This window comes from Arvicola amphibius, chromosome 3 (assembly GCF_903992535.2).
Source record: "Arvicola amphibius chromosome 3, mArvAmp1.2, whole genome shotgun sequence".
NCBI classification, from domain to species: domain Eukaryota; kingdom Metazoa; phylum Chordata; class Mammalia; order Rodentia; family Cricetidae; genus Arvicola; species Arvicola amphibius.
The window spans coordinates 100,848,117-100,862,338 of record NC_052049.1 but is presented as its reverse complement, the minus strand read 5'-3'; the positions used below and the strand labels follow the sequence as shown (position 1 = coordinate 100,862,338).

Sequence of the window (14,222 nt, the reverse complement as noted above, 5' to 3'; positions counted from 1 at the left end):
AAGGTGAACATATCATTTTGAAAATGTGGGACATCAAAGAAAGCAATGTACTTCCGGGATGGCATTCAGCTCGACTCTTTGGGAAGCTGACCCTCAACTCGGAAGAACTTTGAGACTGTGGAGTTTCTGGAATTCCTTAAAGGCTCAGCTCACCCATAAAGAGTTATCCCAATTAACTGAGTATCTGGGCATCTTGGCAAGAAGGAAGGCAAACACACAAGTAAGCCTTGATACTCTTTGTGAATGGGGCTTCTAGTGGTCACATGACTAGGGGTGGGCATTTAGAGAGAATGTGTGGTTTTTTTTCTTAAAGATAATTTCCCCCAGATCTTTTGGCGCCTTCTTTCACCTTAGACAACAAGCCCTCTGGGACATTCAGATTCCTGAGACAAAACAGTCTTAAGAATGAGAAGTTTTTCACATGACCATTCAAGAGTCTCAGGCTCTGGGAGGTAGTTTCATTTCATCTTAGAGAAGAATAGGACAACATTGAAGCTTGCACCTGGAATTCAGGGTGGTTGGTCCTGTATCCCGATGCTCAGCCCTCCCTTTGGGATCCAGAGACCAAACTTGAGCATCGTTGCTGAGACTGGCTATCCAGGCCGGCAGTGAGTCAGTCCTCTTTAAACTTTTCACCTAACCCCACTAAACAGGAAGCACAAGCTACTAGAGCTGAACACACAGCCACTCCCTGGGTCCCCATCTCCCTGCCCCACATAGTCAAGCACGTTGTACTTTGTTTCTCTGCCTGACAAGTTGCACATGTTCGTTGAAAAATATGCATGGCAGTCAGAACTCGTTAGGAAGGGAAAAGGCAGTAGCCCCTACTCTGGAGCCTTTCAAAGCTTCCCCTGGAAGAGAAATGTGCTCCGGTGAACCACAGGTTTGGGTGCTAGTAGGAGCCATGGCACTTTGGAATGCCTAGAGGTCATAAATGAAAGCTGTACTGACCGTAGGCTTGTCACACCTGAAATTTCACCTGGGTGACTCGATATCTCAAGTCAGTGTTGGTGACTTGAGCAACCCTTGTTGAGAATATAGGATCTTGGAAAGATTTCTGAGCTCGTATCCAATGCAGAAAGGCTAGACACATGCCTGGTATAGATAAAAAATGTCCCCAACTGCAAAAAAGAAAGAAAGAAATCTCAAATCTTGAACTAGACACAGCTACAGGATGCCAGTAAAACTCTGTTGCTTATTAGTTCCCCAAGACAAGAACTCTGTAAACGCTGTTTATGCGAACGCTCAGTGGGAAACTGTCTCCAATGCTAGAAGAGTCGATGGATGTTGTGTTGTCTGTGCGCATACTTTCTGTTAGAAGAACATTTGCATGAGCTCAATATTTATAGCACAGGTTTGGTAGCTTTCAAAATACACTGTCATTTGTTTCTGTGTATGCAAGTGGGGGGTCATAAACAAGAGGACCCCGATCCCTCTACACCCCCAGCTGGTGCCCCAAAGGAAGCATACCCACCAACCTCAGGACGAGGCTGTCTCCCTAGCCAGATATTCTCCAAAAGAATAGGTTTATGTAATTAGAGGAGTCTGGTTACCTTTTGAAACTCAAGAGACGTCTTCTTGCATTAGATTTAACTCTTCAGTGGGCCTGATCATCTGAATCCCTTTCCAGATTGAGTTCAGTGAATCCACAAAGCTGCTCAGAGATGGTGGTTTGTAGCCTGCGTGGGAGTCTGAGGAAAGGCAGCTAACAGAGAAGAGAGACAAGGGACCTGGCGTTCTGCTCACATTGTGGATTGCTTATCTCACTCACATGAAGCCTTGGGGGGCCATCCCCAGCACTGCATAGAAGCCAGCTCATGCCTAAAATTTCCAACACTCAGGAGGTAGAGGCAGAAGGCAAGGAGATCTGAAATTCAAGGTCATTCCCGACTATGCAGTGAGCTGGAGGCCAGTCTAGTCTACAAGAGCTCCTATAGAGACTGGTGGAGTTTGAGAGATTAAGAGAAGAGGCCTGGGCGCCTGTTTGATTCCACCCTCTCATTTGTGAAATGTTTATTCTTTGGCTCATCTGAAAACATTAATGCATCCACCTTCACTGGTCACTGATAAAGTATGGAGCCCAAAGTAAGGCTTGACCAAAGGACTTGTTTTGCCTTTCTCCATAGATGACTTCCTCCAGGCTAGAGCACAAACTTTTGGCAGCATGATATTTTTCTCTTCTGTCCAAATCTGAGTTCAGTGAGCCAGACGTGGTACCACACACTTGCACTCGCAACCAGCTGGGGGAGTGTGATGCCTTGTGTGTATGAGTTGGATTAACCTGAGCAACACAGGGAGACCCTGTCTCCAGAAAACAGAAATAAACAAATAGGAAAGCAGGCAAGCAAACAAACCAAAAGTACATAAACTAAAGCAAACAACAAGGACTGAGGATGTAACTCAATAGTATAGTATGCATGAAGTTCCAGATTTAATGCCAAGCGCCACTGAAAAGAAATGCAGGAACTTAATCCATCAGTGAGAATCTAACCCTTCCTTCCAAACCGTGAGCATATCTTTGAGCATTCCTGTTTTCCATCTTTCATTTTTTTTTAAATTTGTGAGTGTGTGCATTTGTACATGTGTGTGTGCGCATGCGCACGCGAGTGCATGTATGTGGTGTATGGGGATGCATCTCATACATATGTGTGCATGGGAAGGCTGGAGGTCAACGTCTTACTTGACTATACTATCTATAGCTTATCATGTAATAGAGTGTCTTTCAGTGAATGTATCACTAGTGATTGGGCAGCGACGTCTGGGGATCCATCTGTCTCTGCTCTATTGCCCTTTCCCTAGGGTAATAGAAACTCTTAATGGCTTCTATGGGTCTAAACTCAGATTCCTAAGTTTTACTGACTGAGCTATCCTTTTACTCATAAAATTAATTTAAAAACTAAGTAAAACACACATGCACATATTCTTGTAAGAGTCAGAGAGATTGAGGGAAAGCCTTGCTGACTAACCATGCTGCTACAGGACTCTGTCAAGAGCATATTGAGGAACTTAAAATGACTCCCTTGAACCATAATTCCCACTCTTGCCTCCTGACACTTTCTCTCAGGCCAGTCCCAGACCCTTTTGCCACCATGCTTGTGAAGTTTACTGTCTACTCTATCCAAATGCCATGGGTTCCTGAAGCTTATTTTACATACAATTGATGACTCAGCCACCAGAACGAGAATCAATTTTACCAAAACTTTCCTGGAGATAATCTGTCACCTGTATGGATACGTATATACTTATCAGTGTTTTTTTGAGTTAGGATCTCGCACCAGCACATTGGACACTGGGGCCGAGAGGGATGGGTGAGGCTACACAAGCTCCACCATTGAGCATCTCGCCTTAGTCTCTATTGTGGCAACTTTTACACAAAACTTGATGCTGTCGTAGCTTAATTCTCAGAGAACTCATTTAGGTATTCTCTCACAGGGCATCAGACACTTGCTTCCTTGCCTTCTTTTCCATCCTTCCTCCTGCCTAGGCGACATAGCTCTCATTGTAGAAGGAGAACTTGAAGTTCTGAAAAATGATGCTTATTGAAGAGCCCATAGTCAATCAGAAATCAGAGATCCAGACCCTATACTCTTCCCACCAGTACATGACACCAATCAGCATCTGCTTCTTCCTAACAGCGTGCCCCTCCAGAAATCACATGGAGCTGGTGCGCTGAAATGCAGGGCAGCTGAAGTTCATTACTCGAGGATGCAAAGCTCAGATAACCCTCTATCTGCCTCCATCCACCGCTGCCAGTGTTTCCCAAGTGCTTCCAGGTGGTCCGCTGAAGTTCAAGGCCACTCTCACTTCTAGTAATCTAATTGCCAAGCCTCTGCTTGGGATAGCACAGCAGCGCCTATTGAGAAACTGGAAAGATCTGGTTTGTACTCCTGGCACCCCACGTCTAGATGTATAGCTTTGAGGACTGTAAACCATCTGTCTTGCCTGCGTTAGGGAGTTGTCATGAGGGTCAGATAATGCCAAGACTGTAAAAGCACTTTGAGCAACAACGAAAGGCTGTATCATTCTTATCAGTGTTTGACTCTTGTATTTTATGTCCATGATTGAAAAGACTTCATACCCGGATGTCCATACCAAAACCAAAGAACAAAAACCCACAAAACAAAACAATAACGATGAAATAAATAAAGCAAAGCCTTGGCAGTAACTTGCTTTCAAGTCCTGTCTGACAGTATCGGCGCTGGGCTTTCCAGTGTACAAACTGGAGCAAAACAAAAGAAAAAGGCAGCAGCCCGTGCCGCTTGGTTTTGCATTTTCCCTGCTGATCTCTGATTAGAGTCTCTCTTGCCTGCAAGAGCAGAGAGAACCTCAAAAGATTGTGTTTGCTGCGGATAAGCACCATAAGCACCGACTCAATGCTTATCAGCATTTATCTCCTGCAAACTCACTCTCTGGAGGCTTCAAAGGCAGGGGAGAGCGCACAGCCTCGCTCTGAAAGATGCACCAGCTTTTGCTGGGTTTCCAGCTACAGGTGTAGCCCAAGAGCCCTTACCCCACTTCTTCCCAGCTAGGTACCTAACTAGGGCCGCTAGCTCCCTTCCCAGGAAACGAAAGATGTGGAAGTTTGGCTTTGTGTTTGGGGCTGGACTGAGGAAAAAGCTAAGAAAGTGGGTAAAGTAGGGGAGTTCTGCCTATGCACTCTGTGCCCCCACCCTTACTTCTTACATGCCCCCACCACACACACACACACACACACAGTCTCGCCCTCAGAAATCCTGGTCCTCAATCTGAAGTTCTCTCCCTCTGGGCTCACGTTCCCCTGTCTCCTTGGCTCACCCACTCCTCTCTAGTCCCAGGATTGCTGGCAGAGTGGGACAGGGGTTGGGAGGGGGAAGGGGAGGATGGGGGAAGGGGAGCCAGCATTTTATTAGGCTGTTGAATTTGATTTATTAGGGGGGAAAAATCCTTCGCTTTCTTGCCACACAGGTTACTCTCAAAGTGAAAACTCTATTTTACTTTGAAAAAAAAAATGGTGAAAGTGCCCTGAGTTATGAATGGAGCTCTTTGTTACCTTCCAGATCGACAAGACAGACTGTTTGGTTCCTGTCTGTGGGCTCGCAAAGGAGTGCAGGGGCCTGGGAGACAGATGTGGCCTTAATTGCATGGGAATATTAGAAGATCGTTAAGCCATTCTGACAGGATTTTCCTCTTGCTGAGCCACAGCCAGACCCTCTGGCTGGGCCTCTCACCCCTACCTAGGAGGGAGCATGAGTCTTGACTCCCTCACCCTGAAATTATAAAGGAGCGGATGCCTCTTTGTCACCAACTTGGACTTCTTGTCTGCATCCTATACGTGCAGGGACCAAACTTCCATGAACCCCTGGGACCTGTATGTAGTGGGGGTGGGAAGCAAGACTGACTATTGAAATTGTGGAACACAGATGTCCTATAATTTGAAATGGGATTGCATCCCTGTGAACCCACTGGAGGTCTGTGGTGCTTTCTAAAGACCCTCAACTATGGGCCCTTACCGATGAGCCGCTCAGTCCCCAACAGAGGGTCCATGGGTTCCCTTCCATCGTGTGCCTGGCTGGCTGGTAGCTATGGCTCCCTGCTGCTGTCAGCATCTTTAGAGAGGATTGTACCAAAACTCCCTAGCCCTGGAAAAGATCAAAACTGAAAGTGTGTTTTCCACTGAATGTATGTGGATTTCATAGGACTGAAAAGAAGAAAACCCGAGTGGGGAGCACTTCTGTTTCAGGATGTATACGTGGGAATGAGTGAGCAGAGAGTGATCTTGTTTTCTGGCTCTAGATCCCAAGCACTGCTCCATTAAGTTTGGGAGCATCCCGCACGGGACTGAGAGTGAATCTCCAACCACACAGCAAACAATAGAACCCAGAGACAGCACCTGAGCTAGCTATGTGAGTCAGAGCCCATGGAAGTCCACGAATTAGATCAGAGAAGTCCTCAAAGAGCATAATTATAATATATTCAACCTCATGTTCCAGAACGTCCTGCTTAAACTCCCCTCACACTTTAAACCCTCGTCTTCTCTCACTTAACCCACATAGTTCTCTACATGAATATCAAAGGCAGATATTTAAACATTCGCTTAAATTTAAAGTATTGAGCGTGGGCGAATCTGCCACTAGAGGGAGGGGAAAGTCCTCCCCGCCCCCTCCCCCCCCTCCCGTATTACCACTGGACTCTGGTCCAGTCATCCCTTTGGGTTCCAGGAGAAGATGTTTCAGATGAATCTTTTCCCTGTTAAAACTGGGTCTTGGAGGTTAGTATTACATATGTCTTCCTTCCAGAGGGTTGGGGCAGCTTGCAGTATCCCACAGGTTGGAACCACTTGCTAGAGCTGGGCTGGTAGGATGGTTACCTAGGTGATGTTTGGGCAATATCCAAGGAGGGAGGCGAATGAAGTCACAGAAAGGACAGCAGGTGATGATGGGGGAAGGAGAGGATGACAGCAGCTTAGATCCTGTTTTCTAGGAAGCAGTTTACCCAACAGGAGTAAGGGATGCGCTACCAGGCATGGCCTGCTTGTCCCCAAGCCGAACAAGTCAATGCTGCTGCTTTCCTAATGGCTTCACCTTTAAGGAGAACCAGTTATGTGTTATGCTACCTCTAGCCCCAAGCCACTACCTCTGGTTTCAACTATACTTATTCAGACCACTAAGACTCCAGCCTTAGGGCTTGAGTCGCAAGCCCATCAGAGCCCAGTGCCCCATCTCTGTGGGGCCTTACCTCCTAAATCCCTTCAGCCAAGAGCCACAGCATTTTTTTTTCAACAGAAGTGTCTTAGATATTGGTCTTTGACCATGGCAAGCCTCAGCACCTCTTAGTCTGTTTTCTGTGGCTATAACAAAATGCCACGGGCGAAGCAATTTATGTAGAAGAAACACTGTCTCTTATAGTTCTGTGGGTTGGTAAATCTACGAGCTTTGCACTGGCATCTGGAGAAGGCCATCTTGCAGGATCATAGTGTGGAGGGGGGCACCGATGGGGAGACAGAGCGTCCTGAAGTGCATCTCTCTTCTTTTTCTCCTAAAGCCACTGGTACAGTCACGGGTACTCTGTTCACCTGAACCCATCTAACCTTAATTACTCCCCAAAAGATTCTCCTCAAGATACCATCAGGCATGAATTTGGGTCATGTGTTGTCAATACACAAACTTTGGGGAGAAATGGCCAAGCCATAGTGATCCACACTCCCCAGCATGTGTATCGTAGAGAGTGAGATGACATCCTCAGCCAAGGCTCTTGTGAGCTATTTGTGACCAGGAAAGTCCCTTGGTCAGTGAAGTGTTCACATTCACATTCCCGCTCAGCTCATTGCTTTCTCGTCCTCTGAAATCCCCCTTCTCGATAGTCCCTTTACCTCACGCCTTGCCACCTTCTCCTCAGGCTGGGAGTCAACTGTCTGGTTGTTTTCTGAGGTGCCATGTCTGCTTGATTGGCCTGAGAAGTCTTGATAACACCTAAAACACGATACAGATCCTGGGAAAGACCAACAAGTATACTATCCAGCAAACCTAGAATTTATAACCAGAGGCTATCTAACCTTTCTTGGCTCAGGATCAGAGGGAACAAGGAGAACAAATGGACCCCATGAGGAGTTTGCTTTCATCTTTGAGAAAGTTGCTACCATTGACTTGCCCTCTCAGAGAATCAGTGAGAGAATCCTAAGTATGGGAGATGGCAAGCATGCAGAAACAAAACAGCATAGCAATATGAGAATATGATAGCTTTTGACATCGGGAGCCAAGGTGATGGATGTTGGAGTTGTGAAGAAGAGCTAAGAAACTTTTTAATGAGCCTTGGTCATCTCATCTCCATCTTGTAATTAATTTCCCATTTGTTGTAAAGCTTCAGAAAGTGAAGGGTTGATCCTCACAGCTATTATGACAGGTATGGCTTCTGCTGGGCAAGACCAGTAGAAACTCTCAAACTTTCCAAGAGTAGAACACTAAGAGCCTTCTGCAGAGTAACTAGACCAGTCCCAAGTCCCTAGGAACCATCAGCGGGCTTCAACTGGAGTAGCTGTTCAAATGGCTTTATTGAGGCTGACAAAAATGGTCTCTCCACGTAATCCTACTTCGGTGTTTTCATTGGCAAGCCATGGCAGGGCCTGTTCACAAAATATCTGCTTTTCCTATAGATGGATGCTGAGAGACAGGAGGTCCTGGTGCCAGACTGAATAGGTTTGGCATTTGAGTAAAATGAGGATGAAGGCCAGCTCAGTGGGTGACAGCTTTGAGGGTGGCTGCCAGCTGAGAGACCAGCTGTGCACCGGAGATGATGTCTGAACCTTATGATGAGAGGACACTGGCTTCTCCTGCACACACCAGGCTGTCCTCAGTTCCCCTTTACCTTCCCCCTGGAGTCGAGAGCAACGATGGCTGCTGAGGAGCCCACAGAGCTGTCATGCACAGAATATCCATGTTTGCAAGTAGACTGGATGGCTATAGAATGTGTCATCTCAGTTGGGACAGTGATACTAGGCCTTTTCAAGACCAGCAGGCATGAAGTGAAAGGTTCTGAGCAAACAGGATTGTAGGATTACTGTACTAACAGACTTTAGATTTAGATTCAAAGCCCTGGGAGAGTTTGCAAGCCATCCACCTTGGTCCTTTAATGTTGTAAACAGATGAGGTATTATTCCTATAGCAGACTCATAAATAGCAATAAGATTATGTTTAGGGAGTGCCTACAGCCTAATCTGCCAGAGTTAAGAAACTATTATTAGATACTATTTGGTAGCATCCTAAACAATTTTACCAAAGAGAAAACTAGGGCACAGACAGATTAAAGAACTCATATAAGGTCACAGGATTTTTATCCAGTAGGTGCAGAATTCAGATTCTGACACTCTAATGCTGACGGGAACATCCAAGATGACAGTTGGGTGTTCCGCTCTAGCAGCCAGCACAGCAAGGGTCCTTTAGACACATTAACTCAAGGCAGTCCTTTGGAGGATCCTCTATCATTGTGCCCACTCTATGGATGAAGGAGCAAGGCACATAGGTAGTAAGTGGGAAGAAACGTGTATAGAAAAACCTAAACAAAAATCTTTCTGAAGCACTTTCAATCTAGATAGTGAGGTAGAATGGAAATATATATAAAACTACAAGGAAAAACATAACTTGGAGATAAAAATGAAAGAAATGGTGTGACATAAAGAGATAAAGCACCAAATTGCCAGTGGAGATAGAGCATGTGGCAGGCCTCAGGCCACGTGAGAGGTTGCTACAGTGTTGGGAAGTGGGCTGGAAAGATGAGCAGTTTGTCACTGGGTCAGCTTTGACTAGACAGAGGGGATGGCCCAGGCCACTGTATGAGGGGAAAGCTGGATCCAGCACAAGGGAAGAAAACTGCTCACCCTAGTGTTTACAAACACCCAGTGAGCAGACAATACGTCAGGCAGTCACCTAAAGGTGACAAGGGACAGCAGAGGGGCAGAGAGTTCTGGTACCTGAGAGGAGTGTGTTAAACTTGACATCAGGATGCGGAAGAAGCGAGAGAGATGGAATGAGAACACAAGACAGGTCAGGCTAACGAGGACCAGGGCAAACAGCACAGGAGATGGGCAGAGGCCCTGAGCTGCTGAGCCAGGCCAGAAATGGCCCTCCTCAGATACCACCTCCTTCCAATCCTCCCATCCACAAGGTTTTTGCCACATGTTGCCGTAACAATATGGTAACCATATGCCCCGGGGCCACAGAAAAACTAAACACCTTGGATAGAATGCTTCATCCAGATGTGCTAGCTAGAAATACTGCACCCTCAGGACTCAAGGCCGAGCTGCTCCCCACTTGATGGGCATGAGGTCACCACGTCTGCCTCCCAGCCGTGAATCATAGAAAAGAAATAGTCATGGAGACCTGGGAAGTGCATCCAGGAATCTCTCGTCTCCACACCTCAGGAGGAAATGAAGTAGTGTAGAGTCTCTGTGCCTGCTCTGTCCATCAAGCTGAAATGACCATCTTCCAGCTCAGCTTACGGGCTCAGACCTCCCTATTGGTCAATGTGAGCAGGAAGCCTAGCTTCATGGGGCTGCCTCTGCTTTCCTCCTCCTTCTAGGTCAGTGGTTCCCAGCCTTCCTAAGGCTGTGACCCCTTAATACAGTTCCTCATGTTGTGGTGACCCCAACCATAAAATTATTTCAGTGCTATTTCATGAGTGTAGTTTTGCTGCTCTTATATATCTTATTGTAAACATCTGATAGGCGGTCCCTGTGGGGTCTGAGAACCCCTGTTGTAGGCAGCTCCTCAAGGACTGTTGGGGGAATGGGAGCAGAGGGTCCCCTCATGTGAATGTTTCCTCCAGGGCTTCTGGTGATTCTGAGGATGCTGTTTGCCATGGTAACTGTCACATGAGAAAGCTGGAGGATCAGGTTATGGCTTTTGAGAAAAGGACCTTAAATTGTTGTTTGACAAGAGCACTCAGTGGTTTTGCATTGGAAATAGTCATAGTATGTGACTGGCTTTGAAAGGGAGGACCAGGCCAGGATGGAGAGTCATGGTCAAGGCTTCCTGAAACGTGCGTCAGCCTGTGGAAGAAGTGTTGAGTGAGCGAGAGTGTGTCTCTGCCCTACCCATGCTCTATGGTTTTTATCCTTCAGAATAATAGGTTGTCTACCCACTAGATGCTGGGAAGTACTTTATCAACAGAGGGAGAAGCAGAAGAAAGAGGCTGGTACTGCCCTGCTCTTCCGGGAGCTAACGGTATCAGAATCAGTATATGTGCAAAAAGAAAGCTCGCATGACCCCACGAGTCAAAGAAATACCTCACCAGCACCAACCACCTATGATTTCTCCTCTCCCCAATGCTTAGGCAAATCGACAGGAAGTATGTCACTTCCCTGAAGGACAAGCATCTGTCTGTCCCTGGGGAGGGAGAAGGCTTTCAGATTTACATGGCCTCCTCATCTCCTTCCCTAGCCATTCAGGGTCTTTGGGTATCTCTTTGGGCCTTGATTGAGGTCCTGATCCAACTGCCAGGTAAAACTTACAGACTAAGCCTTGGGGATTTCTTAAAGGCCCGTCTCTCAAGGGAAAGGGCAGGAAAGCTCAGGACCTCTGTCCTGGCTGCAGGCTTCTCTCCTTCTCTGTCATCTCCTCAGTCAGAGAAATTCAGGCTATGATATGGGAAGCTCTGCGGTCGCGCTTCCGAGTTTCAGCTTTGTGTGGTCAGGGAAATCGGAGCATTTGACATCATCAAAACACATGAAGATAGCGCACAAGGTCCAGAAACCAAGAGAACAGATAACCTGCCCAAAGCCCCCAAGCAATACAGTTTCACACCATCCCAAATCCTGACTGATAGCTGGTGCCTTTAGTTAGAATACGTTTTTTTCTTTTTGTTTTTTGAGACAGAGTTTCTCTGTGTAACAGTCCTGGCTATCCGGGATCTCGCTTTGTAGACCAGGCTGGCCTAGAACTCACTGAGACCCACCTGCCTCTGCCTCCCAAGTGCTGGGATTAAAGGCATGCACCACCACAGCCCCACTTAGAGCACATTTTAAATACAGCCAACAAAACCAGGAGAGGAGTATGGGTTGTTTCTTCCTTGCGCCTTCTCCATAACCTTGCCTGCAGCAACGATGGCCATGGCTGCTATGCAGGAGACAGGCTGCTCCTGGATCACCTTCTCCATCCTCAGCCCGATCTCTTCTGTCAGAAAACTATTCTCCAGGTCAGGGACACATTCACACCTCTTGATGCTCGTGGGACGCACACCCCAAAATCCTGCACTCTGTTTTGGAGCAAGGTTCTAGAAGATCCACAGTCCTCTGAGATGGGACTGAGAGGGGAGGGGCTCAACCAGGGGAAAGTGTCTTGGTCTGTTTTCCATCGTTATAACTAAAAGCTAGGACTGGGTGACTTATTAAAAACAAAGGTTACTTTCCCCATGGTGCTAGAGGCCTTTATGCCCAAGAGCATGACGTCAGCATGGGGTCTGATGAGAACACTTAATGTGGGAATTCTAAACTATGAGTTGGTGTGGGCAACTAATGAGACAGAGTCTTTCTTCCTCTACTGATAAAATCATTAATCCAATCACAAGGGCCCAACCCTCAAGACCTCATGTACTCCAGACCGCTCTGTAGAACCCTTACCTCCATATATGATTAAAATATACCTTTGGGGTCAAGTTTCTGCATGAGTTTTGGTGGAGGGAATGAGTCTACCAGTATTTCATGTGACTGGTACTGCCACCTGCAGAAATCAGGCAGAACAGAGTCCTATAGCAAATAGAAACCATGAGTCTGCTGTGTCTCAGTGGCCTCCGAAAGGCAGCTCACCTGAGCTATGCTGACCTGTGGTCCCTGGCTCTGCTCTTGACTGAGCATTCTCTTCTATCATCATCTTCTGTGGCACCCAGAGGTTTTTTTTTTTAACCCTTTCTGATTAAAAAGGCCTGGCAGCATGGGGGAGAGCATTTCTAAGCTCTTAACCATAGTCAGTCGACAGCCTACCTCCACTCTACCCAGTCCTGTGGCAACATGGGGTCTACCTCAGGTTACCTCCACTTCGGTATCTCAAGGGACTGACCGCAGATGGTTAGATGGAAGAATATAAACTCAACAGAACTTTACCAAGACCCCTGTCTCTACTGTCCTCTAAAAAAAAAAAAATAAAGCAGATTTCTGCATGGTCAGACTCATTGAGACGAACTAGAAAGCAGGGATTAGGGAGAGAGCTGAGTCAATAGCAGATTGCTTTATAAGAATGAGGACCCAAGTTCGCACCCATATTAAACCCAGATGAGGAAGTGTGTGTTCTATAGCCCTAACTCTGGAAATATAGAGACAGGAGGATTCCTGGAGCTCACTAACCAGCCAGTCTTTCCAAACTAGTGAGTGTTAGATTGAAAGGGGAGAGGGGAAAGATTATGATCGAAGTATATTGCATGAAAAAGAGTTAATTTAAAAATGAGGATGAACAAGGAAGACACCTCACATCAACCTCTGACTGCCACATACGTATGCACGTCAACACATATACATACATCGTGTGCATGTGTATGGGGAGGCGGGGAGAGAAACAGAAAGTGAAACCATAGCGTGAAATATTTTCTTCTGGGGACACAGAAAAACCTCCTATCCCCCTTCCTGTGAGTTTCCACGCTCAGCACTTTTTCTCTTTAGCGCTATGATCATTCTCTGTGGGAGGAGAGCTGGACTTTGATCTTTAGAAATGCCCTTTAAATGTGGTTACAGTCTAAAAAGTGACGGTGAAAACTCAGAGTGAACAGGCAAAGGCATCCACCCACCCACGAGAGACCTGGAGGAGCATCTGATGGGAGGCAGAGTTAGTCCGGGGCCTGGGCGCTGGATCCTGTTGTGTGGCATGTTCCCGAGAGGCCTCAGGGATCCTGACCTCCGAAGCCACTGAGACCCACCCTCTTAGTGTATTAAGAAACAATCTTTTCATCTACAAGGAATCCTGTTGTCACTGGAATCTCGGCGGGCCATCTTTCTTTCTCTGGGCCATCCACTGCAGAAACCCCTCCCCACTAAGTGGCAATTTGAGATAGGGAGGCTGTTTTCATGTGCTTTGTACTGCTCTAACACAATGCCACAACCTGGCTATTATAATAAAAAGATATTTATTTGGCTCAAGAGTTGTGCAGATGGGAGGATGTAAAGCCAAGGGACCGTATATAGGGAAAGGGGGGGACAAGAGTGGAGGACATGAGAGAGAGAGAGAGAGAGAGAGAGAGAGAGAGAGAGAGAGAGAGAGAGAGAGAGAGGTACTTGTGAGGAAGAGGGTACCTGGGTACCTGGGTACCCGGGTACCCGTGTGTGTGTGTGTGTGTGTGTGTGTGTGTGTGTGTGTGTGTGCGCGCGCGCGCGCGCCCTGGGACAAGAGAGAGCAAATATGAAATGGCTGAATAGCATATGATCCCTTGGCCTGGCAACTAGAGGAAAAATTCCAGAGTTAAGGCACCTCAGACAAGTCTTGTGTCGCCTTAAGCCTTGCTTTCCTTTTCAGTACCGTGAGACTCCCAAGTCACATCTTGAAGGTCTATGGTTGCAATTCTCTTGGAAACGGATCAAATAATACTGATCTCGGTTTTACTTTTTAAGAACAGATCTCGCTAAGTGACCTAGACCATCTCCTAAAATGCTGAGTCCTTCTAACCTTAGTGTTTCAAGTGTTGGGACACAGGAGTGGCCACCATGCCTGGCTCTTTAGCCGTCTAGTCTAAAGACATGGTCTTTGTTTGCTTGGTGTTTTGCTTTATGG

General features: G+C 46.8%; 1 protein-coding gene across 1 annotated transcript in view; it reads left to right on the top strand.

The window, feature by feature from the left end:
• Fli1 (Fli-1 proto-oncogene, ETS transcription factor) overlaps positions 1-14,222 on the top strand; it is a 116,774-nt gene that overhangs the window by 40,321 nt on the left and 62,231 nt on the right. The window lies entirely within an intron of this gene.